General features: G+C 39.1%; 1 long non-coding RNA gene across 1 annotated transcript in view; it reads right to left on the bottom strand.

Moving 5' to 3' along the window:
• The window catches only part of LOC119779409, a 51,162-nt gene that overhangs the window by 10,690 nt on the left and 16,528 nt on the right, over positions 1 to 23,944 (bottom strand). Inside the window, exon 2 of the long non-coding RNA XR_005280223.1 lies at positions 15,041 to 15,098. This is a non-coding gene — a long non-coding RNA (uncharacterized LOC119779409). The remainder of the gene's footprint in view (positions 1 to 15,040; positions 15,099 to 23,944) is intronic.

Genomic DNA, 23,944 nt, shown 5'->3' with positions numbered 1-23,944 from the left:
ACAATCTAGGTTTGGTCTGCTGGTATGAACCTCAGTCACTGTCTTTATGTCACACATGACTCTATTAGCTCCAAAATAATTTTACGCAAACCACAAGGGAATAATTATATTATACTATATACTATATAGAAAAGTACCTCAGCAGCCACAGGCTATTAGTGCTGACTTATCACGTGATAAAGACCCTCAAACGGTTGGTCTTACACCATCTATGCTCCGTGGTGAAGACTTTATTGGATCCACTGCAGTTTGCCTACCGTCCTGGAATTGAGGCAAAAGATGCCATCATCTTCCTCCTGCACCAAGCTCTGACTCACCTAGAGAAACCTGGAAGCACTGTGAGGAACATATTTGATTTCTGCAGTAGCTTTCAACACCATCCAGCCAGGACTCCTAACTTTCCAGGGAGGATAATGTTTTTTGTTTTTTTTGTAATTTGCATTAACTATCATTATTAGTTATACGGTCGCCACAGATCCTTAATTACCCAGCAAACATGTCAAAATTTTCACTGCAGCACACATTCATAGATACTAGCATGTCATGATTTATATTTAATGTACCAGTAGTCTTATTTATTGGGATTTTTTGTAAAAATAAATATAGGTGAGATAAGATCCATCCATTTTCTTTTTTAAGTGGAGAGGGTGGATCTTTTTAAAAATTTGCAAAAATCCTGCACTATACCTTTAAGTATAAAAAGGGTTTTGCTTCTTTTACTTCTCTAGTCAAACATTACAAGCCAGTGGAAACAGTGCATCACTGTTTTAAATTATAGAAAATGGTAGACATTAAAAATAAAGCTTTAAACCTTCCGTTTTGTCCAAATTAAACTCTGTTTCCATTTATAATACTTTTATTTGTCACACTACTGTTACTACCTAACATATTTATCTGATTCCCCACCTCAGTCACCAGTAAATCTATTGCAGCTTTCATTATTGTTATTTTTTTACTGTTGTTGCTATTGGTAACCCTGAAACAACATTGCACGGGCCATTTGTGGTTGAATGTGAGCCGAAGTGGGACCTCGGACGCACACATGTGCACACAGGTGTGGTTTATCAAGGAAATTTTGCTTGTGTTTTAGCCCGCACATGGTTTGATAAATGTGAAATATCTTTTGCGTAGGCCCTTTTCGGCTTTAGGACATGTGTGCACTTAGTATAAATCCCTTGCAATTTTTGGTAAATGAGACCTCAGATAAGTATAACTTTCCCAAACACACCACAAGAATGGTGACGATACAAGCTAGCTTTTTGAAGGGAGATATTTCAATCATGAAATTGGGTCGTGTGGAAAATGTGTTGGATACACTCAACAACTGGATTAATGCCTTGAAACAGATCAATTAAGAAAAGTTTCAATAATTATTCTGGGAAAAGGGACACTTTTCCTAACGTTTAGGTATTATATTAAAGTTTATTAACCCAGATAACTTTTCCAAAATTTGCTGAAACATTTCCATAGTAACTTCACTGTTTAAAAGTTTAAAACCCAGAACAATAAATAAAAACAAATTAATACTTTTGTCATTGGTGGTGGTATGTAAACTGCTGATTAGAACAGTACTAATGTGGGGAACACATTGGTTTCAAGTTTGAAAATTTTACTTTATCTTCTAAAGAAACACCAGTTTTATTGTAATTTATTTCCAAGTATAAATGTTATTTTATCAGATGTTTTTTAGTGTTTTGATGTCTGTGAACCCCTTTTTAAAAACAAGTCTGTGGACCTTAAATGGAGCATAACAATATAAACTTAGACTTAGACAGACTTAGACAACATTTATTGTAATTTTGTATACACAGAGTGTGTACAAAACGAAATTTCATTTTGTACAGCTCTCATGATGTTTCCTTTTAAAAATAAAGGTGAGATAGAATTAAATGAAAATTAAAATCACCCTTTCGAAAAAAATAAATAAATACATCTGACCTGTAGGAGACACCTTGCTATACCACCAGTGCTTCATGTGTTTAATATATGCAGATTGCATCCTGTGTTATAAAGGCAAAAGAAAAATGAAATCACACTGATATCTGCTGCCTCCTTATGGAGGTTCAAACGCAGCTGGGTACATTAGGGAAAAATACTAGGGTTTGAGATAAAGTGCTATAGCTCCATTGACAATGTAGCAGTAATACGTCTATGTTTTTGTCATGGTTAATGTGATGTTAAAAAAATCAGCTTCCATTAGAAAACATTAGTCCACAGTTACAGTTTTTACAGTTTTATCTGCTATACAGACTATTTCCTACCTACAGTACAAAGGCTCATGATAAACAAGTCATTTTTCGCTTTTCAACTTCTAAATCAAATGCCCATATATATTTTAATGGATGCAAATAAAATATACCAGACTGGGTGCAAAATTAAAAGAAAAAAGTACAATATCCAGAAAATAAAACAGAATAAAGAACACTGTGTTTTTCTTCCTTCAAACTTCAATGATTCTAAAAACAATGCCTTTATGAGAACAGACAAAGCAAATGTTTAAGCCGAAAACATACATTTTATTTTGTTCACACATAAAAATATGTTTGTAGCAAAGCAGGAAAGAAAGGAATACAATGCGTAGGCAAAAAAAAGAAACTACATGACAAAAGGATAACCATCCAATTGACTACTCTAAAGAATCCTTATCTTTAAAAAGAACCACTCAAAGCATTTATGCTTCAACCTAATAATACATTGAATATCACAGCCTAAATTATGCATTCAAAGGGTCTGTGTCTGCTCAGATCCTTTGTCAATTTGTACTCTTGTTTTTGTAGTCATGCTTTTCCACTTCATTATTTCCTTTGTCAGTTTTATGCTGGTATTTATATCAATGTACCCAAACCATCAAACATCATTTTGTTTCTTATTGAAATTAATTCATTCTTGAAGGGTTAAAAAAAAAAAGCCTAAATCACATTTATACTGCATTAGGTATGTCCCAACTGAGGGCCTGCATCCTCCAAAGGAGGACTAATTATGTCACAGCGCCCAACAACAAATCTTCCTACAAATCCTTCAAATACATCCCAACAAATGCATCCATAATTTGACCAATTTGAAGGATCAATTAGGAGTATCCTTTATGTCCCACCATCTCCCATGATTCAGTGGGGGCTCTAAGCGGTTTGGTGAAGCTCAGTAGTGGCATTTTTGTGAATAAATGTTTTAATTATTGTCACGCTCAGAACAAAACGACCCAGTATTCAAAGCAAACAGACAATTAGTTAGTGACCACATCTATCTAGTGGAGGATAAAAATGGATTACTTTGTTTTATTCTTTTTGTATACTAATATGTATTTTACACTCGTTTTTTCTCTATTTTATAATTTTATTGTATTTTATGATTGTGTACAGCACTTTGGTCCTGTTCGGTGTATAAAGTGCTTCATAAATAAAGTTGGTATGGTATGGTATGGTATGGTATGGTATGTGTGAGTCACTAACCTGGTCTTAAAGTTCAGTCCGTGCCCAGAGGACGAGGTTGGTTCCAGATGGTCGGCTGTCAACAAGACGCAGCAGGCGCCGCCCTGAGAGTCCCAGACGCCAAAGTCCTGGAGGTCGGAGGACAAGCAGGAGATCCGAACGGAGCAGATAAAGGAAGGCAGGATAATCCAGACGGCGAAGCCAAAGCCGATGTTGAGGATTTGCTCGGGAGTCAGAGCCAAGAGATCAGAGATCTGAAGAGGTACTGAAGGGAAATCCAGGAGGTTGTCAAGAATCATTTCCAGGTTTGGTGCACAGGCAGAAATCCAGCAGGAGTCCAAGGATAGGTCGGGCAAACAGATCAGAATGGGGAGAGGCAGGCTCAGAGGTCCAGAGGCAGAATGGGTCAGGATCAGGCAACCCGAAACAATTAGGTACGCTAAAGAACTCTTAGCACAGGCTTGAATAATCTGGCACTGTTGACTGGTTGAAGGCTGGTTAAATAGAGGCTAGAGCAGGTGGATCAGACTAACGGTAGTAAGAACTGGGCGGAGCTAGGCAGGTGAAAGAAATTAGTAATTAGACCAGTCATCAGCACCAAGATCGTGACAATTTCTCAACACCAGCTATCCTCGGCAGCCGGAAGATGCTTACTATTTCTCCCAGGGAAGTCACTTCATTCCCGACTTGCTGCGTTAAACCTACCATTGGACTAAACTGCCTGGTGGATGTTAAACACCGAAATTATTCAGACAACTCTGATGTTTCAAAGCCCAAGTTAAAGGTTTGTTAAACTCAAATATCTAGTCTGTTTATTAAAAGCCAGCTTAGTTTATAAAAGTGGTTCACATTTCTCACCAACAGCCTGCCTAGGCAGCTGTCAGACAACTGGGCTGTCTTCCATCTCTCTCCCGTTGAAGGTGCTGGATTCTCGACCGCTGGGTGAAATCACTGGGTGCAAGTTAAACACGCAACTCATTTAGATAAAATCGAAAAGCTCGTGTTTGGCTTATTTAAGTTTTAAGTATGTGATTCTGGGAATATTTGCTGATATGAAAGTACAGCTTCAAAGCGAGATAAATGTACCTCTACTAGAACTTTTCTAGGAGATTAATAAATACTGAAGTTCAGCTTCACATGCCTACAGCCACAGTCAAACTGCTGCATTTCCTTAATGATTAAATAAACAAAAAATTGGAGAAAATATTTGGGATACAGCCACAACTTTTGACATAAAAAAAAAAAAGAAATATGCTGGATATAGCACTTTTTATTTTTCTGTAAGAATCCACACTAGCTATCATCGGCAGCTGTGAGGGAACCAGACGATATACCTCACGGTGTCATGGTTCCTAGACTAACAAAGTCATGTTGAGTTGGATAAGGGACTGCTACTGTGGAGGAACAATCCTGCCATAATTGAAATTACATTCAGAAATAAATTGTTAATCTAAAAATATTGATTTTAACTTCCACTTTTATTTTTACTTTTCTTTTATTTATTTTCTGTTATGCATTTCTTGAAGTCTTTATTTTGTGTTTGTGTATTTATTGCAAGTGGGGTTTTTATGTTCCATATTTTCACTGCAACCTTTTTAATTGTTTCATATTTATTCACACCAACATTTTTAAAATATGTTTTTATTTTTGTTTCATACTGATTTATACCACATCATTTTTAAAGCATGTTTTTAATCCACCATAAATATTTATTTTCATTTTACTTTAACAACCTTGCATTTCTGAAACAACGATTTATTTCTGCCTCTAACTTTTCTGTTTTTTTTTAACCCCTAGGAATTTCGCCTGACCTTTTTTTTTTCCTTTTCCCCATTTGTGGCTTTGTTGTTTTTGAGGTCTTTGAAGGTCCTTCATTCTGTGCTCAAAGAGTGAGTGTTGAAATCCTGTGATTTTAGTCCCAATGCATTCACTGCAAAATTGATCTGAAATTAAGTAAAAATGTCTTAAATCAAGTGTATTTAACCTTAATTTGAGCAGGTAAATAAGATAGTTTGCCAATGGAATGAGTATTTTTACACTTAAAATAAGTCAATTAGATAATATGCACTTGAAATAAGACAATGCAATTGATTTTTCTTATTTCAAATGTAAATTGTCTTGTTTCATTGGCAAAGTGTCTCATTTTCCTCCTCAAATCGGGATAAAATGCACTTATTTTAAGAAAAAATGACTCATTTAGATTTACATTTTTTGCAGTGTTAATGACATCATTGAGCATCTGGAAAAAGAAAAATACCTGACCACCATCAACCTGTGTAACAGTTGCTGGCAGGTTCCCCTATCATAATCATCCAGGGAGTTGATGGTCTTTCGGGCCCCTGTTCCAGATTACCGTTCTTCTGTTTGGACTGCAGGGTGCTCCAGCAACTTTCCAAAGGCTTGTGGATCAGGTGCTAAATGGATGTGACAGCTTAGTTTACCTGGATGATATTGTGATCTACAGTGGTTCCTGGGAGGAGAATCTCAAGCATTTGGAGGAAGTGCTGGGGCGTCTCCGATCTGCAGGCCTGACCATAAACCCTGTGAAATGTGTTCTGGCACAGTCTGAGACTGAATATCTAGGGTTTATTATTGGGAATGGAGTCATTAAGCAACAGGCGCATGCCATCGAGTCCTGCCCTCTGCCCTGGACCAGGAAACAGCTGAGATCCTTCTTAGGGATGGCTAGATTCTATCAACGTTTTATCCCCGTCTTCTCTGCCAGAGCTGCTCCACTCACTGATATGATTGGGTCAAAATGTCCTGTGGTGGTCCAGTGGAAGGAAGGAGCTGAGGCAGCTTTTAAGGACATTGAGCAGTCTTTGGGTAAGAGCCCAGTTCTTCATTGCCCGGACTTTGAAAAGCTTTTTATTCTACAAACTGATGCCTCAGAGAGGGGGCACAGGACCAGTCCTTCTGCAGGGTCTGGCAGAAGAACAACATTCGATGGCATTCATCAGCAGTAAAGTCTTTCCAAGGGAAACTCGCTAGTCTACAGTACAGTGGAGAAAGAGACCCTAGCAATTAAGTGGGCCCTTGACTCTTTAAAGTATTAACTCCTGGGTAGAGAGTTTACCCTGCAAACTGATCATAAGACCCTCCAGTGGTTTCAGTAAATGAGGGATACCAACGGTGTCAGGTTTTCCTGTGTCAGGTTTAGGTTATGTTGATTTTTTCCTTTGTTTTTCTTTATGGGCCCAGTTTTGTTAGAAGTTTGAATTCTTTTTTGGTAAATAATTGTGTTCCCATTTTTTCTCAAAAACTTCCCTGTGCTTCTCTGAATTTTTTTGGCTTGGCGCCTCACACAAGTACAAAACATCTGCCTGACCAGTATGAACTGATGCACTGTTGGTGCGAGATGTCTTTCGAGATGAATTTTGTAACTGGAAAAAGTTAGGTACAAAACTGTCAAAACAGAAAATGTACACAATGGCAATCCACAATCTCCCACCACAAACCTGTTTAAATGCAAGAAGATAACTAGTTACATAACTAGATTATTCAGAAGTGTAATCGACCTCAGCATATAGACACTATCTGTGAAAGAGCCAGTAAATTCATAGCAGAAATAACAATTAATTCTGGGATTGTTATGAAATATCATAAACTAAATCTAAAATTTAATAGCAGTATCAAATCCTTTTTTTTTTTTACTTGGAAAGAAAATGGTACTAGAACAAACATGGCCACAAAGGACAAATCTATTCCCTAAGGATGCAATGAAGCAATTACAGAGAAAGTATTTATAGTCTGTATGCATATGGAGGAAATTACTCAAATCAGATGCATCCTTTGTGCATTGATCCGTATATCAGTATGTGATGGGCGACATTAAAAGAAAAAACGGGAAATAAGACCTTGTGGCTTAGGCTTGTGGTACACCAGTGACATTTACTTAATAATGAAGCTAAGTATTTTTATAGGATTGCTGTAAAAGATTTAAGCGCAGGGCTTGAAGAATTTTCACAGTTTGCAGATAAACACAAGGGGCGTGGGGTAAAAGTTCAACTCTTCTACTGCCTTGTAAAAACTATTCTATATTGGTGCCATATTGAAGCAATGGGAGCTTTTTTTTAATTAATTGCTTGATTTGCTGATGGAACAAGTTTTTGGTTGTTTTTTCGTTATTTTTTGTGGTTTATCTTTCCCTGCTAAAGGAAGCACCAAGGATGCTGTGTTCAGGGTGATGCAACATAAGTAAAGAAAGTTTTTTGCAGTGCCATTTTGGAATTGTGCTATCCTACATTTCAAGAATTTCAAATGTATTAGAAATGTATTCATTATTGATGGGATTGGATGATATAAGAAGAACACAATTTAGGACAAAATAAGAGATTTTTAGCCACAGGAATTACTATGAAAAGGTCAGAATCTCAGATAAAAGATGTAAAGACTGCCCAACGCAACATGGTACACCATAGAGAAAATGTAAAAGTATCTGTCCACCTGGGATTTAATTAAATAGGTGGTTGCATTCATCCACAACAAATATGACACACAGTGAGTTAAGCAGTATCAGTTTGCTGGGTTGGGGGATGGGTGAAGCAGGAGAACAGCAGGATGGTAACCTTGTAAGGTCAGGGGAGGGAGGATGTAAAAGAGAATTCATAAAGACCTTACAAAGATTATTGTAAGGAAGTCTATCTCTAAATAAAGATTATGTACCAAAAGCGGGGACACACACACACACACAAAAAAACTTTGAAAAGATATTTTTTTTATTTTACAGAATTCAATGGAATTCTGTAATATACAACCTCACTTGTCATACAACAACATAAACAAAAATTAAGAACATAGAAATGTACCAATTGCTCACAATTGTAGAGGAGCAGTTAGACCTGGGGCAGTTCCAAAGGGAATCTCTGAGTCCTTATTAGTTTTCATAATATACACTATATTGCCAAAAGTATTTGCTCACCCATCCAAATTATTGGAATCAGGTGTTCCAATCACTTCCATGGCCACAGGTGTATAAATTCAAGCACCTAGGCATGCAGACTGTTTTTACAAACATTTGTGAAAGAATGGGTCGCTCTCAGGAGCTCAGTGAATTCCAGCGTGGAACTGTGATAGGATGCCACCTGTGCAACAAATCCAGTCGTGAAATTTCCTCGCTCCTAAATATTCCACAGTCAACTGTCAGCTGTATTATAAGAAAATGGAAGTGTTTGGGAACGACAGCAACTCAGCCACGAAGTGGTAGGCCACGTAAACTGACGGAGCGGGGTCAGCGGATGCTGAAGCGCATAGTGCGAAGAGGTCGCCAACTTTCTGCAGAGTCAATCACTACAGACCTCCAAACTTCATATGGCCTTCAGATTAGCTCAAGAACAGTGCGCAGAGAGCTTCATGGAATGGGTTTCCATGGTCGAGCAGCTGCATCCAAGCCATACATCACCAAGTGCAATGCAAAGCGTCGGATGCGGTGGTGTAAAGCACGCCGCCACTGGACTCTAGAGCAGTGGAGATGCGTTCTCTGGAGTGACGAATCGCGCTTCTCCATCTGGCAATCTGATGGACGGGTCTGGGTTTGGCGGTTGCCAGGAGAACGGTACTTGTCTGACTGCATTGTGCCAAGTGTAAAGTTTGGTGGAGGGGGGATTATGGTGTGGGGTTGTTTTTCAGGAGCTGGGCTTGGCCCCTTAGTTCCAGTGAAAGGAACTCTGAATGCTTCAGCATACCAAGACATTTTGGACAATTCCATGCTCCCAACTTTGTGGGAACAGTTTGGAGCTGGCCCCTTCCTCTTCCAACATGACTGTGCACCAGTGCACAAAGCAAGGTCCATAAAGACATGGATGACAGAGTCTGGTGTGGATGAACTTGACTGGCCTGCACAGAGTCCTGACCTCAACCCGATAGAACACCTTTGGGATGAATTAGAGCGGAGACTGAGAGCCAGGCCTTCTCGTCCAACATCAGTGTGCGACCTCACAAATGCGCTTCTGGAAGAATGGTCAAAAATTCCCATAAACACACTCCTAAACCTTGTGGACAGCCTTCCCAGAAGAGTTGAAGCTGTTCTAGCTGCAAAGGGTGGACCGACGTCATATTGAACCCTATGGATTAGGAACGGGATGTCACTTAAGCTCATATGTGAGTCAAGGCAGGTGAGCAAATACTTTTGGCAATATAGTGTATCTTCCCAAAAGTTATATAGTTATAACATTATTTTAGGACAGGACATTCAGTAACATCTTTATGTTAAAGTCAGTATAACTTAGTTGTTTTTAATAAACGAGATGATCAACAGTCTACAATGTTATGCAAAAAGATGTGCCAGTACTGCTATTTCAGAAATATTCATTACATAAAATGTTTTGGAAAAAAAATTCAGGCCAATATACAATCTTTTAGTATAACTGAATTTATTTTAGGGTAGGTCTTAAGACAGTGTTATAAACAGGACGGAACAAAATGTGAATGCAATATTTACAAAATAGACTAAAAACTTTGGCACTTTTCAGTTAGCTTTGTAAGCCAATTCTGTAAAAGCAGTGGAGAATCTAGATGCAATAGGTTTACTGTCAACATTTTTTTCCGGTTTTAAAAATGGCTGCTTTTTTTTTTTGGAAACAAGTGACAGCCCTAATAGAGTAAAACACAAATGAATGTTGGAATAATTGCTCCTGCTCTTTTTCACTTAACTTCTGTTGTTAGGTGTGTAAAAAAAAAAAAAAAAGCTGGATTCTCCTTGCCAACAATACCACTCTCTGGTGTAAACCTGTTTAAGCCATTATCAGACCAAATCCTATAGGCCTCCTACTTCTCGATGGGGGCATGTGAATATTAAACAAGATGGAATTTGGGGGAATAAATGTTTACCTTAAGAAGGGCAGCATCAGGACAGTGGTGAGCTGGAAACTATGAAGACGTCAACGCATCTACTAACATAGCTATGAACTGTTGAAACAAGTATTATTTAAAAGAACCTCACTAATTATTAGAACATTTGAAACAGGCCTGTAATTCTAGAATAGCAACTAGTTCCAATTTCTCTTGTCTACCAGAGTTAGAGGAGGCTGATACCCATCTCTAGGGGTCTTTGGTCAAAGGTGGGGTGTTTATAAAGCTAAAGCAAACTTTATTTTACTAATGGTTTAAACACTAATAAAATGTTAATCTTTTTGTGTTTCCTGATATGATCATTACATTTGATAGTTTAAGTATGATGAAAGAGTAATTTCTAATTGAGTCCCCTCATTTCTGCTGGCTACTCCATTGTTTCACAAGACCAAGCTAAAGAACCTTGGCTGTCCCACCTTAACATTTTCTTCAAGAATCACAGAACATTGAGAATTTATCTAAAAGGTTACTGATTTCTGATTAATAATTAATTTAATAAAGTATATTTTTTCAAATGTTTTATTTACTTCCAACAATTTTAATTTTGAGGTGGTTTGGATATATTGCATTTGGTCTAAATTATTTAAAAGGTAATTTGACGTCAAACCAAACTCTTCATGATAAACTTCTCAAACATAAAGTCCAAACCTGCTGTTGTTATTTTTTTTCAGGGCCAGATTAGGTAGGATTCCTGTATGTATGTAGGTCACCATTCCCTTTAGGTTTATTCCAAGGGCGTGGAGCTCTGTAATGAACCAAAGAGCAAGGCTCCTATTATTAAAGGATTTGATGTCACCCATTTTGGCTTCTGGTAAACATTCAACTATGGTCCATGGTGCAGTGATGGGGTATCTGGGGCCAACAAGTCATCTCTATATCATGTGTTTGTCCTAACTAGCCATTGAACCACGTGAGTCCGATCTGCAGAGTGAATTAACCTGTGTAGATTGGACTCACCTGTTTCAATCGCTGAGCAACAAATATATGACATAGAGATGACTTGTGAACTCCAGATCCTCCATCTCTGCAGTGGTGTCACTAAAGCCACATTCTGAAAATGTAGCTGCCGATTACTAGGATCGGCTTCTCAATGGGTTTGTCACTGTTTGGGAAAAATTGGTTAGAAATGCCGAGGGGTTGTGATCACCAATGGTCAGTGTTGTTTTTGTCAAAGATGATGATGGTGAAATTATTTGTTGACGCTCCTTTTTTTCATGGCGATAACGAAAACTGGAAAGCTAAACATGGAATTATATCAAAACCCTGTGAATTTAAATCTACTTTCACCCCTGAGCAGCATTAACAGAGGGGTAAATTGAAGAAATAAAGTCAAGTAGAAGGAACAATTTTTTTGTTCTTTGCTTTTTTTGATGCACAATTCTTAGTAGAACTGGAAGTATTTGCTTTGGGATGAAAACCTTCTATGTTTGAAACCATTCCTTTATTGTACATTTTGTTAGCTTGTCTGTCTGCTATATTAACGAATATAATGTGTTGAAATTCATCTGCTATTTTCACAACTTTTGTGAGAGTCATAAAAAAGTTTATTTGAATTCTATAGATCAAAATTTTTCTGCCCAACAGCAAATAACCTGCACTGCAGCATTCTATATCGATATATCTATTCTACTATCTAGGCAAGAGCTGTCAGTCTGGTAAAGAACCTTGTTGTTATCTGAAATTGTAAAGGTTAACTATTTTTTGCAACATAAAACTGACTAAAAGCAGACTAAAACCTTTTTATATTTAAGTTGACTAAAACCGACTAAAACTATCACATATCGTAATGGCTAAAATGTGACTAAGAATAATAATAGTTTTCGTCCTGAAGACTAAGACTAAGAGTAAATGTAAGATGGCTGTCATAAACAACACTGCCAATGGTTAAAGATCTGGGACTATGCCATCACCTAGCCCCCCCTTGGTCACTGGCTGTTGAGGAATTGCTGGAAGACAACTACTTAAACATGTCCCTGATCTTGTGGCTCTAAACTGTTAACTTCTAGGCCTGGTCTAACTCCTGAATGTTCAACAGCCATACCATGACACCCTCAGCTCCTTAATACACACAAAGTTATTGCTAATGGAGTCAGTAGAATGACTGAACTGGTTGCACAGAAAGCAGGAGAGAGAGGTGGGAGATTTCAAGGGAGTAGGTAAAGCCACAGGGTGATACAGACACGGAGGCTACAGAAGTACTAAACTAGCACTAGGCTAGCTACCTCTTACTACCAGATATAAAAGACATTTGAACACGAAAAGTGCCCAGTAGAAAAATGCAGTAGTAGAAACCCACCCCACCTCATCCCCTCTGGGTGGGCATTGAATATAAATATATTGCATACAAATTTTTAAGTCTTCAATTATTTTGTCCAAAACCTCTAACCACATTGTTATTGATGGCTTATAAACATTAGCAAGCATTAGTTTTAGTTGGGTAGTGCTCTTTACCAAGACAACTGGATATTAAAGAGTCAAATTTGTACAACGACATCTTATTGTTTAATGAATTGTAAATAAGCATGACCACCCCTCCTCCTCTTGTGTATTCCCGCTTTAACCTCCTCTTGTGTATTCCTGCTTTAACTAAGGAAAATATATTTGGGAGGCAAAGACTCTATCAAAGAAGGTCTTCCATTATTTTTGTCTAATCATGCAGTGATAAAGGCACAGTTTAAAAAGGATTTTCCTGAGAAATCTAAATATTAGGAAATGGAAAAGGTTGTTACTAAAGTTTGTCAGGATAAAAATCTAATGTTTGATGAATCCAGTTTACATGACTTGGTCTAGTTTTATTTATGTGGGAAGCTGCACTTCAAGGGAAATAGATCATAGGTTTGATTATGTTTTACTGTTTACCCTATTAGATTTGGGAGTTTTTTGTTTTTTGATATCTCACAGCAGTCTTCCTTCAGGGTACAAGGTGTGAAAGAATACGCATGCATGTCCATTTTTTTTTATGCTAATGGGTGATTAAACATTAAAAACCAAAACCAACAAGCCTACACCTGTAACTCTCTATTGCCCTGAATAGGCTGTATGCTGCATAATATGCGTTGGCAGAATTTTCCACATAGTCCTATGGATGTCAATAGTAGAAGAAGTAGCTGTTTCTAAAACTGTCAGGGATAGTGATGGTTTCTTCTTCAGTCAACAAACAACCGACATCTACTGAAATCCTACTTAAAAGTGACACTGCCAGGAAAAAGAAGACTTGATCAGCAGCATCTTGTGAGTCAAAAAAATATGATAAATGATTGGCAGGTGCCCGAATAATTATTGGATACTTGATTGCTAAAGATAATATAGATTTTATTTTCAGAATATTCTTGATTACTATCATGTTTGGTATTGCTGCAATCATATAAACATACATCTACATAAAAAAGTATAATTATTCACCCCAATGCTTAAATTAATATCAACATAAAACAATATTTGCGATTGAATATAACTCATTGACAGGCCTACTTGTAACTGATCATGATGCAACATACCAGATAGGCTTTGAAATAACAAAAATAATGCTGCCTACAGATTACTGCTGCCTACAGATTACTCATATTTCCAGCATGTATCTATTAAATGGGGGTGTTCCTAGGCAATGCTTACTTTAGCTGTCTCTAGGACCTTATAAAAGCTCAATATAAATCGTGTTCAGGTCAATGGCATCCACTCAAATGTTTCGTCAACAATTCCCTGCTCATGCCATTTATGCTTCAGAATACGTACATCATAATCTATCCAGTATAGGATAAACCATTTAATTAAATTGCACATTTAAGGACAAAATTTGGGCAATTATCTCGTTTAATAATCACTTCAACAATGATCTAATTTGTCTGACTGAAAATATTGTGGAAATTTGCCATGCACCAAGAGTCACAAGACTAAACTGGACATCTTGGAAAAGCTTGAAGTGAGACAGCAGTATGGATCCTATCAATAATGAGGACACAGACCTTAACTAGACTCTGAAACTCTGCTCAGGATGGCAGAATTTGTCCAACTAGATACATCAGAAATAATTGCCCAGTTCTCCTCCATTTCCCAGCAAAACTCAATGAAGATGAAGAGACACTACATGATGCAATAAGACATTAGTCACTTTCAAGCCTTAACGGGTCACTGCCTGAAACAAAAGGAAACATAGGGTTATTATTTACTGCATTTTTCAGACAAAGGATTTTTTGTGTTTTTTTTTTTTTTTTTTCCAAATCAAATGCTTAGTTTGGTCATGTGAAAAGGGAAGTTATTATGGTTCACATTCTACACATCAGGTACTGTTTCTTGGAGACTTAACTCTTTATGGTACACGTAGCACTAACAAAAGTGTACAAAAATGTGAAAAACAGTGGCACCTGCCTCCATGATGTCAGTCACTAGCTGCAAACAAGACACCAATAGCAGCCACAGAGAGCCTGTTAGCAGTCTGAACTGTTTCAAACTGTCAAAAATGTCAAAATGTCACAAAAGTTGCCAGAAAGTCTAAGGAAAGCAGAACCAAAAAAAAAAACTTGTTTAGGTGACAGTTGCTCAACAAAAGTGTTTTCCAGGAAAGATAGATTGGAGTATTTGCACATTCATACATTCTCAGAGAAAATAATTTAAACGTTTTCCCCGAGAAAAGAGGCCTTTGTTTTAAACTCAGGCGTTAATGTTAGGTTAACAACAGCTGACTGAGCGTAGCTATAAAAAAACAGGGGATGGGAAGAAGGCAGAAGAGGAAATGTTGTATGAAGGGCTGAAATGGAGTGAATCACCTTTACGGGGTCCTGCCTTGGTGCTCTCGGGTGATTGAACAGATCAGGCGGGCTCCCCCTGACAAGAGCAAAAGAGACAAGATGACAACAGAAAAAGCAGGAAGGGAGATTTATCAGTGTATAGAGATATTGTCCTCCTACTGTAGTTTCCAAAAGAGGTAAATCACAATGTGAGCCCCCACAGGGTGAAGGGTTGAGTTTAATGACAGCGTCACAGTAAATATTCAACCAACCTAATGTTGTCTGTTTTTATTGATGGGAAAAGAAGAAGGTCAGAGGTTTATTCTAGCTATGTGACTTATGGTTAAAAAAGTTTTATGTTTAAGTTCCTCTGTTTGAACTGATGGAAAAACTGATCTCCAATTTATTATTTTTTTGTTTATTTTTTATGAAGGCTATGAATTAACATAAAATCAGTTTAGAGAAGGAAATTAGATGATCTGAAGACAAGGTCTAGCACTTTTTTAAAGCTATGAGATGTAAGAGGTTTATGGGGAAAAAAATGCTTTAAAAAGACAAGTGTATGTAGTAATTGGGTAAAATATCTAATCCCTGAAGTGGTCGGAGGTGTAGGTAAACTTAACTGCTGCTAGCCTCAAAGCCAGATGGCAAGTCCTTAAAAGAGCCTGTGTGATTTTTTTCTATCGTTGCACGCAGCTACTGCTCACATTGTACGACTAAACCCTGCGGTTTAGTCGTACAATGTGAGTTCACAGCTCACGATTTATGTTCATGCGATCTACTGTACCTGCTCACAGTGTACGACTAAAAACTGTCATGATGGGTCAAAGGATGCAAGCCCATATGCAGAACACAACGGAGGCTGGGTAAGAGTTTAACAGAGTTTATTGAGTTTGCACAAAACACAAGGTCATAAACTGGATCTGGAACTGGTTCATGCTGGTTCACTGAAGTCTTGACTGGGACCAGAGACTGTTGGTTAGCAGAGTTCACGAGGCGCTAAAGCGTCTAGCTTCAGACCTAGCATAGCAGACCATGATCTGAGCCTCCAGCTCTTCACAGAGAACAGCAGGGTATATCCACATAGGATTCTTCAGGTTGATCCCACATAGGAATCTTCAGGTACATTCCACATAGGAAACTTCAGGTAAATTCCACATAGGAATTTTCAGGTTGGCTCACCAGGGCTGATTGGCAGGTTAAGCTCACCCAGAGCTTCAGGCTAGAGACAGGTTTCCTGTGAGGCAACTCACCCAGAGCTTCAGGCTAGAGACAGGTTTCCTGTGAGGCAGCTCTCCCAGAGCTGCAGGCCAGAGACAGGTTTCCTGTGAGGCAGCTCACCCAGAGCTTCAGACTAGCGACAGGTTTCCTGTGAGGCACAAACAAAGGAGAGTTAGAATCTGATCTCTCACTAGAGACAACTAAGATTCTTTCAGTAACAGAGGCTCTGGTTGCTAACCAAACTAAGATCAACACTGCGGCGCCGAAGCAAGGTCTGGCAGGTGTTTATAAAGGGAAGGTCTCCTGATGAGTAGATGCGTCTCAGGTGTGCTGGAAGACTCCAGCCCTAGGAGACCCACGGCACACTCTGCTGGAGACAGATGGTAATTTCCAGATCCCAACAGTAACTCCAGTCCTAAACAGAAAAAACAACAAAGAGCAGAAGAGGATCCTCTGCGCCCTCTGGTGGGCAAGCCTGAGGATCCCAACAAAAACCATGTTGGACTCAGCAGTGAGATGGAGCTACTCAGTACCTCGCTATCCTGAAGCCAAACAAATAGAAGGGGAATATGAAGCTCACTAGAGTGAACCGTGCTGCCTTGTCAGTTTGTGCAATTTTGTGCTGAAAGTCCTAAAAAGAAAAGGTGACGACGTATTTAAAAAAAATACATGGCTGAGCAAACATGGCTACTACAGTCTGTCAATTTTACAGACAGGACAGCATTTCACTCATTACATCCCTGCCACGCTGCTGTGTTTACATCTGAGAGGAAGAATAAAAAGAAGAATCCTGGTTTGCACATGCACCCTGAGCGATTTGCCCACAACGACACACGATTCCTGGTCGGGAGTTGGTCGTGAGAGGCTGATTGCCGCTCGTAACCCCCTGTACACTACATGACGCACGATCAGGCTGAAAGTCGGCCCAATCGGAAAATTCTTGCACGACTGGAAAATCCCCCCAAAAATCACACATTGTACGCCGGGCATGGGTTCTCTTACATAGATTACTGTACTTTAGATTTTTTATGAAGAGTAGCCTTCCTGAATATTAAATATAGAGTAATAGAAAAAAATTCCTAGAATGTCAAAGCAAAATATAAAATATATGCTATATCTTTTTATGTTTATGTAGAAAAAAACTGACCGTTACTATTGTACATTGTATTATTGGATGGTGTGTTTCAAAACAGAAGAATACAATTCTTTTAATTGCTAATTATTTTACAAATACTCAAAAATCTTTAATATTTTTCTAACTGTCATAAGAGACAACTTTTTATTTACTGTTATAGCAGCAATCAAAATTGTAACTGAGAAAACTTTTGCATGTCTTGTGAGGTGAACTTTTCAGGTGTTTAAGATGGATGACCTCCTTTCTATAATTCTAGTCTAATGTCTGCCTCTAACATTCTCAGGAAGATTAAGCACTAAACTGGGTCGTTCTTGCTGCAAAATGAGGTTAAATTTCTCTCTGTTAACAATCTCTTGGCATTTTTTGTGTTTTGTTTCCTGAAAGGTTTCTGGCTCTTGCATTGCACCATTTGAGGTCAAGTTTTTACCACGTTTCCTGAGTGTATTTTTTTTTTTTGCACCAGAATTTTAGAGTCCTATTGAAGTCACTCACATTTTCTATGAACAATTTGCCTTTTCTTGCCCTTTGCTCAAAGTAGAATTTCAGGAAATCACTTTTTGGATTTGTTAGGTAGAAGCTATAAAGTGTTTCTTCCTTAACATGACCAAGGAGAGCCCCTTCAAGGTTGGAAATTAAAATTAAGTTTGTTTTACAAAGTCAATGCATTTACTCCAGATCATTAAATACTTTATTTCCCGATATATAAAAATCTGTTGTTTAATTCCTGCAACCGAAAACTTTACAATAAGAAGGACAAAACAGAAAATTATCTTTTGTTTTATGTTACTCGCTAGATGTAAGATTCATAATTAATGATAATATTTTAAGAAATTTGTTTACTTACACCACTCCCCTTTTTCCTACACCACAAAACTGTGCCAAGAAAACACGCCCTTCACATTGCCGCTTCAACCACCAGCTGAAGCACCTAAAAAAATTTTGACCAATCATCTGAACGCTGCAGCTCAAGATGCCCGAACAGCATTTTCCAAATCCAAATTCAGTTACTTAAATTCACCTTGTTTTGATGCTTGATTATAAAACATATATAGCCCTCAATCAATTTATTTGCTGCAATATAATTGACTAAGTTCAGATTTATGTAAACAAGCAGTTTCACAGATATTCCTAATAAAGTGACCATTTGGTTAATTGTAACAGGTGATGCTAGAATATTGTAATAAATGTAAATATAAATTCCTTATTTTGTACTAAAAATTCCTCAAAGTAGCATAATCTTCTTTTATTGGATTCTATAACATCTGTGAATGTTTAAAACTAGTGCAGAATGTGTATCTAACGTATATCAATATGAAAGAAACATTCACCTGGACGGTATGTTGCTGAGGTGTTTGGAAACATGCTACAGATATGAATAATAACAAGGAGATACAGACCTGAACATTTGTGTGCTACTGGCCAGATTAGTGGTAGCATAGCAACCAAACCAAGTCTTTTTCTTCTCTGTCTACAGGGAACACATGAGGGGGCTTTGTGCATGATCCAAACTAGCTCCACAACATGATGATGGTCATACATCAGTATATACATGACACACGTTGGCTCCTGCTCCCTGCTCCCTTCCTCTTCAAGAGCATTGGTGACAGACTAGTCCAGGGAGTAAATTTGCCCTCTTTGTTTTGTTTTGAGGGGCTTTAATTTTGCTGCTGTTGGAAAAATTACCCATAATTGCAGCCTGCAAATGCTTATCCCTCTCTTTCTCTTCTCCAACTACTCTCTAGTGTACACTAGCTGCACATGCATGCTCACAAACACAGAGAATAAAATGGTTGCTGCTGAAGGGTAAAGCCACATTTTCTAACTGTCACACTTGGACACATTGCAACAGAGACAAGCACATTTTTGCATGCAGACACACACTCTTCAAATGTCCACCCTGAGGTTGATAATGAGACTGGGCCTACATGATTTATGTTGGCTCGTGCAATCTAATTGATTTGATTAATCACATTCTTTCCTGGCTAATTAAATTATCGCAAGAGATTACAGAATATTTAGCCGCAAACACGCCCAACAGCCATGCTGTTTGTTTTTAAACGAGTTGTATTATGTATCATTGAAAAGCTACTTTTATCTGAAAAAAAAACAAACTAAGTCTTATATTATCAAGAAATTTAGAACGGTGTTCCTCATTTAGGCCAGTATTTTATTTTACGTTTGTAGGGATAACAGACACAGTCTTGCCAATATTCCTGTCTGTTCTGGTCAGACAGGTTTTCCCTTACAACTTAAAAAGCACAAGGAGAGATTCTCCCAAATAAAATAGGTAGTTTCTCACAACCCCAAGCATTTGTTGAAATAACCTTGGGTCTAAGGTAGTCTAGCCTCTTACCATCACATCTAAAACTGCTAAACAGCTTCTGAGGTGCCAGTAAAATAAGTCCCGCTTTCAGCCTTGCTGTGTTAGAGCAAATACTTTTAAAAGTAAGTAAATACGTAAGTTACCATCCACACTGGACTCTCACCAGTTTGCCTACCGTAGCAATAGGAGAACAGAGGATGCAGTTTCCATGGCACCCTGTGCTCGCACATCTGGACAATAAGAACACATATGCATGCATGCTGTTTGTTGACTTTAGCTGAGCATTTAATTCCAGCTATACTATAATAGCTATACTTGGAGACCTGGACATCAACACTTCCATGTGCAACTGGATTTTGGACTTTTTGACCAACAGACTCCAGAATGTCCGATCACGCTCTCACTGCTCCACATCCATTACACTCAACACTTGTGTACCACAGGGCTGTGTGCTAAGCACATTTCTCTACTCCCTCTTCACCAACGACTGCAAATCTGTGTACAAATCTAATTCTATCATCAAGTTTTCGGACAACACTAGAGTGATTGGTCTTATCAGCAACAACGATGAGACTGCCTATAGAAAGGAGATCAAGCACCTGGCCACATGGGGCACTGAAAATAACCAGGTCCTCAACACCACCAAAATGAAGGAGCTCATCGTGGACTTCAGAAAAGATTCAGGAGGCACGCATGACACCATCTACATCAATGGAATGGCTGCTGAATGTGTCTTCAGTTTCAAGTTTCTGGGATTCCACATTTTGTCATCTTGCAAGTACAAGATGAAAAACCATTTACATGTGCTGCTCTTTAAAACTGGAACAAACTTTGTGTGTGCTTCTGCTGTCTTAACAAACCCAAGTTAGCTAACCTTGCAGTCGAACTGCTATAACAGCTACACCAAGGAAACTAGTGTTTTTAACTGATGTGTGGGTGGGTCAATTTGTGTCCATTTTTGACTATTTTTTGTTGTCTGTTTCAGAGAAAGCATCTGCACCATTTTCAGTAATAAATTGAATTTACCACAGTAAAGCGAAAAAAGGGCCAGTGGACCACCCACCCCCACCAGTAAGCAGGCCACATTGACTGACACCCTGGCCATGACTCCTCAGAGGAGTATTGAGAAGGCCATCTGCAAATATGTTGTACATGGGCTGCAGCCCTTTTCAGTAGTCGAGCAGGAGCCATTCCGGGAATTCATCAAGGACCTTGTCCCTAATGCCAAGTTGTTGTCAGGGATGATGCCCACATCCAAGATCGAAGATGGGTTTAACGTAATGAAGGCTGAGCTGATTAAAGCAATGAAGGGGGTCGACTATGTAGCTAGTACTACTGATAGCTGGTCAGTTCATTTCACTCACCTGCCTAACTCTGCCCTGTTTTCTAATTATCACTCATCTCATCCACTGCGTCTGTTGCTTTATATTTAGTTCAGCCCGGGCGATCAGGCCAGTTCATTATTTGTTTTCCGTTTGTCTGTTTGGTTTTGAGTTAATGCGCTGGTTCATGTCCTGGATCCTGGCAGCCAGTGGGTTGAGAGGTTTCAAGTCAAGGACAAAAGTGTCGAGTGGATGGGACGAGGGGCTTGTGTTTGCAAAGTGTTCAAGATTAAGTTAATAGGCCTGAAGTGCAATAAAAGTAGCATTTTTTTTTTGTGGTGTGATGTACACCTCATTTCCGCACTGCTTTTTTTTACGTTTAAAAAAAAAGTGTCCCTCTTCAGATGCCAAATAAGCTGCTGTTCCCTACGATTTATTTTCTTTTTTATATGGAGCTGGTAAGGATTAATTATTATTCATCCAGGTCATAGTCATTCCAAAAAAAGTAAAATAAAAAACAATCCACTGGACTTGGTTTTCAAGTTTAAAGACGTTTTGCTTCTCATCCAGGATGTTTTTTCTATTCAAAATGTCAGAATTATCGTTGAGTTTGAAGTTTCATATAGTAGCCCAAAAGCTTGTTTTGGCTTAGAAAACAGCAAATTGAACCAGAAGAACTGCTCAGCCCCTTAGGAATGGGGAGTCGTTTTGTGTTCTTTGTTAGCCTGCAATACCCGATACTGGTTTATGCCTCTGTAAGGGGGGTTGTGGGGGCAATTATTGGCTTGGCTGCCCAAAGGATCTGCAGCTCTCGCTGGATCGGTTCGCAGCCGAGTGTGAAGCGGCTAGGATGGGGATCAGTGCCTCCAAATCCAAGGCCATGGTCTTGAGCCGGAAAAGGGTAGAGTGCCTTCTCCGGGTCAGGGGGGGTGTCCTGCACCAAGTGGAGGTGTTTAAGTATCTCGGGATCTTGTTCACGAATGACGGAAGAAGGGAGTGGGAGATCCACAGACGGATTGGCGCAGCGTCTGCCGTGAAGCCGGCGCTATACCGGTCCATCGTGGTGAAGAGAGAGCTGAGTCAAAAAGCGAAGCTCTTGATATACCGGTTGATCTATGTTCCTACCCTAATCTATGGTCATGAACTCTGGGTCATGACCGAAAGAACGAGATCACGGATACAAGGGACCGAAATGGGTTTCCTTCGTAGGGTGGCTGGGCTCTCCCTTAGACATAGGGTGAGAAGCTCGGTCATCCGGGAGGGACTCTGAGTAGAGCCGCTGCTCCTCCACGCCGAGAGGAGCGAGTTGAGGTGGCTTGGGCATCTGTTTAGGATGCCTCCTTGACGCCTCCCTGGTGAGGTGTTCCGGGCACGTCCCACCGAGGGGAGGCTCCGGGGAAGACCCAGGACACGCTGGAGAGACTATGTTTCTCGGGAACGCCTTGGGATTCCTCCTGAGGGGGTACAGTAGAAGAAATGGCTGGGGAGAGGGAAGTCTGGGCCTCCCTTCTTAAGCTGCTGCCCCCGCGACCCGACCCCAGATTTCCTTTGGCATCAACATAAATTTGACGAATAGCTAACCAATTTGTAGTTGCGTTATATGACTCATCCAATTACACTAGTTTTCCCTAGATGTGGATGGCGCCAATGATCTGCATTGGATGGCGCACATGACGGTGGTGTATCAAATGTAAATAAAAAAAGATTTTAAAAAATTGGTGTGACTGAGAAAAGGAAAGAAGCAAACTACATAATTCAGGACTTTCCAAATACACTGTAAGGCTTCAACAGTAGGACCTTATAAAGTGGGCAAAAGATTGCAAAGATAGAGCAACCAAATAGAGGGCTGTAGATTGGGGAAGATTGAAAGTGGGAGCAAAGGCAAATAAGAGGCCAGATTGATCTGCGCAAAGCAGAGAGTAAAGGGAGAGAGTGCAGGAGGGGAAGGACAGCGAAGAGTGGTATGAGAAAGGAAGGAGAAAGAAAGAAAAACAGAAGGGAAAGGCAAATCTAGCAAAAGAGAGGTCATGGAATTATTGCAACACTAGCTCTGACCTAATCTAGCATGTTTATGACTCTCTTTTTCTCTCTACAGCTAAAATACAGGCTGGAATTGGACAGTATTCTAGAAGAGATGATAAAATGTTGAAGAAGCATTTTATCCTAAATATATGGGAGGTTGAAATGGAGATGGGGAGGACCAACAGGTTAAAAAACAGGTTTATTCTATTGACAATTTATAAACCTGGATTAGTGAAATCAGCCTATTATTAAGTATTACATAAAACATAAAAATCTACCAAGAAATCTTCAAGTGACATCTTATATAATACCCTGTAGATATAAAGTGTATCCTATTCATATTGTATCATAATAGACTGTATCATATTGTAAAACTACTTGATAGTGTAGCCCTTGCAGTTCTCCTCTTGAAAGATTATTTTACTGGCATTCAAATTTAAAGACTACCTTAGCAACAGGACAACACACTTTCTCACTATAAATAAAAGAAACAGCTATTTAATTCAAAAATACTTTATTGATCCTAAAGTAACCAACTTTGTTTATTCAGTCAATTGTTGTAGATGGTGATTGCTGTAGGCAGGAATGATCACTTATAGCGATGTCTAGAGAGGCCTATTCCTGAAGACACTGTTGTTTGTCAAGTCTCCTGTGTTGGGATCCGGAGGCTTGCCCACCAGAGGGCGCCAAGGATCCCTTCCTGGGGATTTGTTTTTCTGTCAGTTTCTGGGTTCTGTCTGCCTTTCTCCTCCAGAGGGCATTCTGGATCTCCTGAAGCTGGAACTGACTTCACCAGCTGTTTCTCATCTGCTCATCAGGAGACCAGCATATAAGCAGCAGCAGGACTACACTCCAGTGTTAGCCAGTAATGGTAACAGCTAGACCTGAGCCAACCAACCTGTCTGATTGCCTGACTCCTC

This window comes from Cyprinodon tularosa, unplaced genomic scaffold (assembly GCF_016077235.1).
Source record: "Cyprinodon tularosa strain WSP-4 unplaced genomic scaffold, ASM1607723v1 ctg147, whole genome shotgun sequence".
NCBI classification, from domain to species: domain Eukaryota; kingdom Metazoa; phylum Chordata; class Actinopteri; order Cyprinodontiformes; family Cyprinodontidae; genus Cyprinodon; species Cyprinodon tularosa.
The sequence above is the reverse complement of the archived record's forward strand: the minus strand, read 5'-3'. Positions and strand labels throughout refer to the sequence as shown.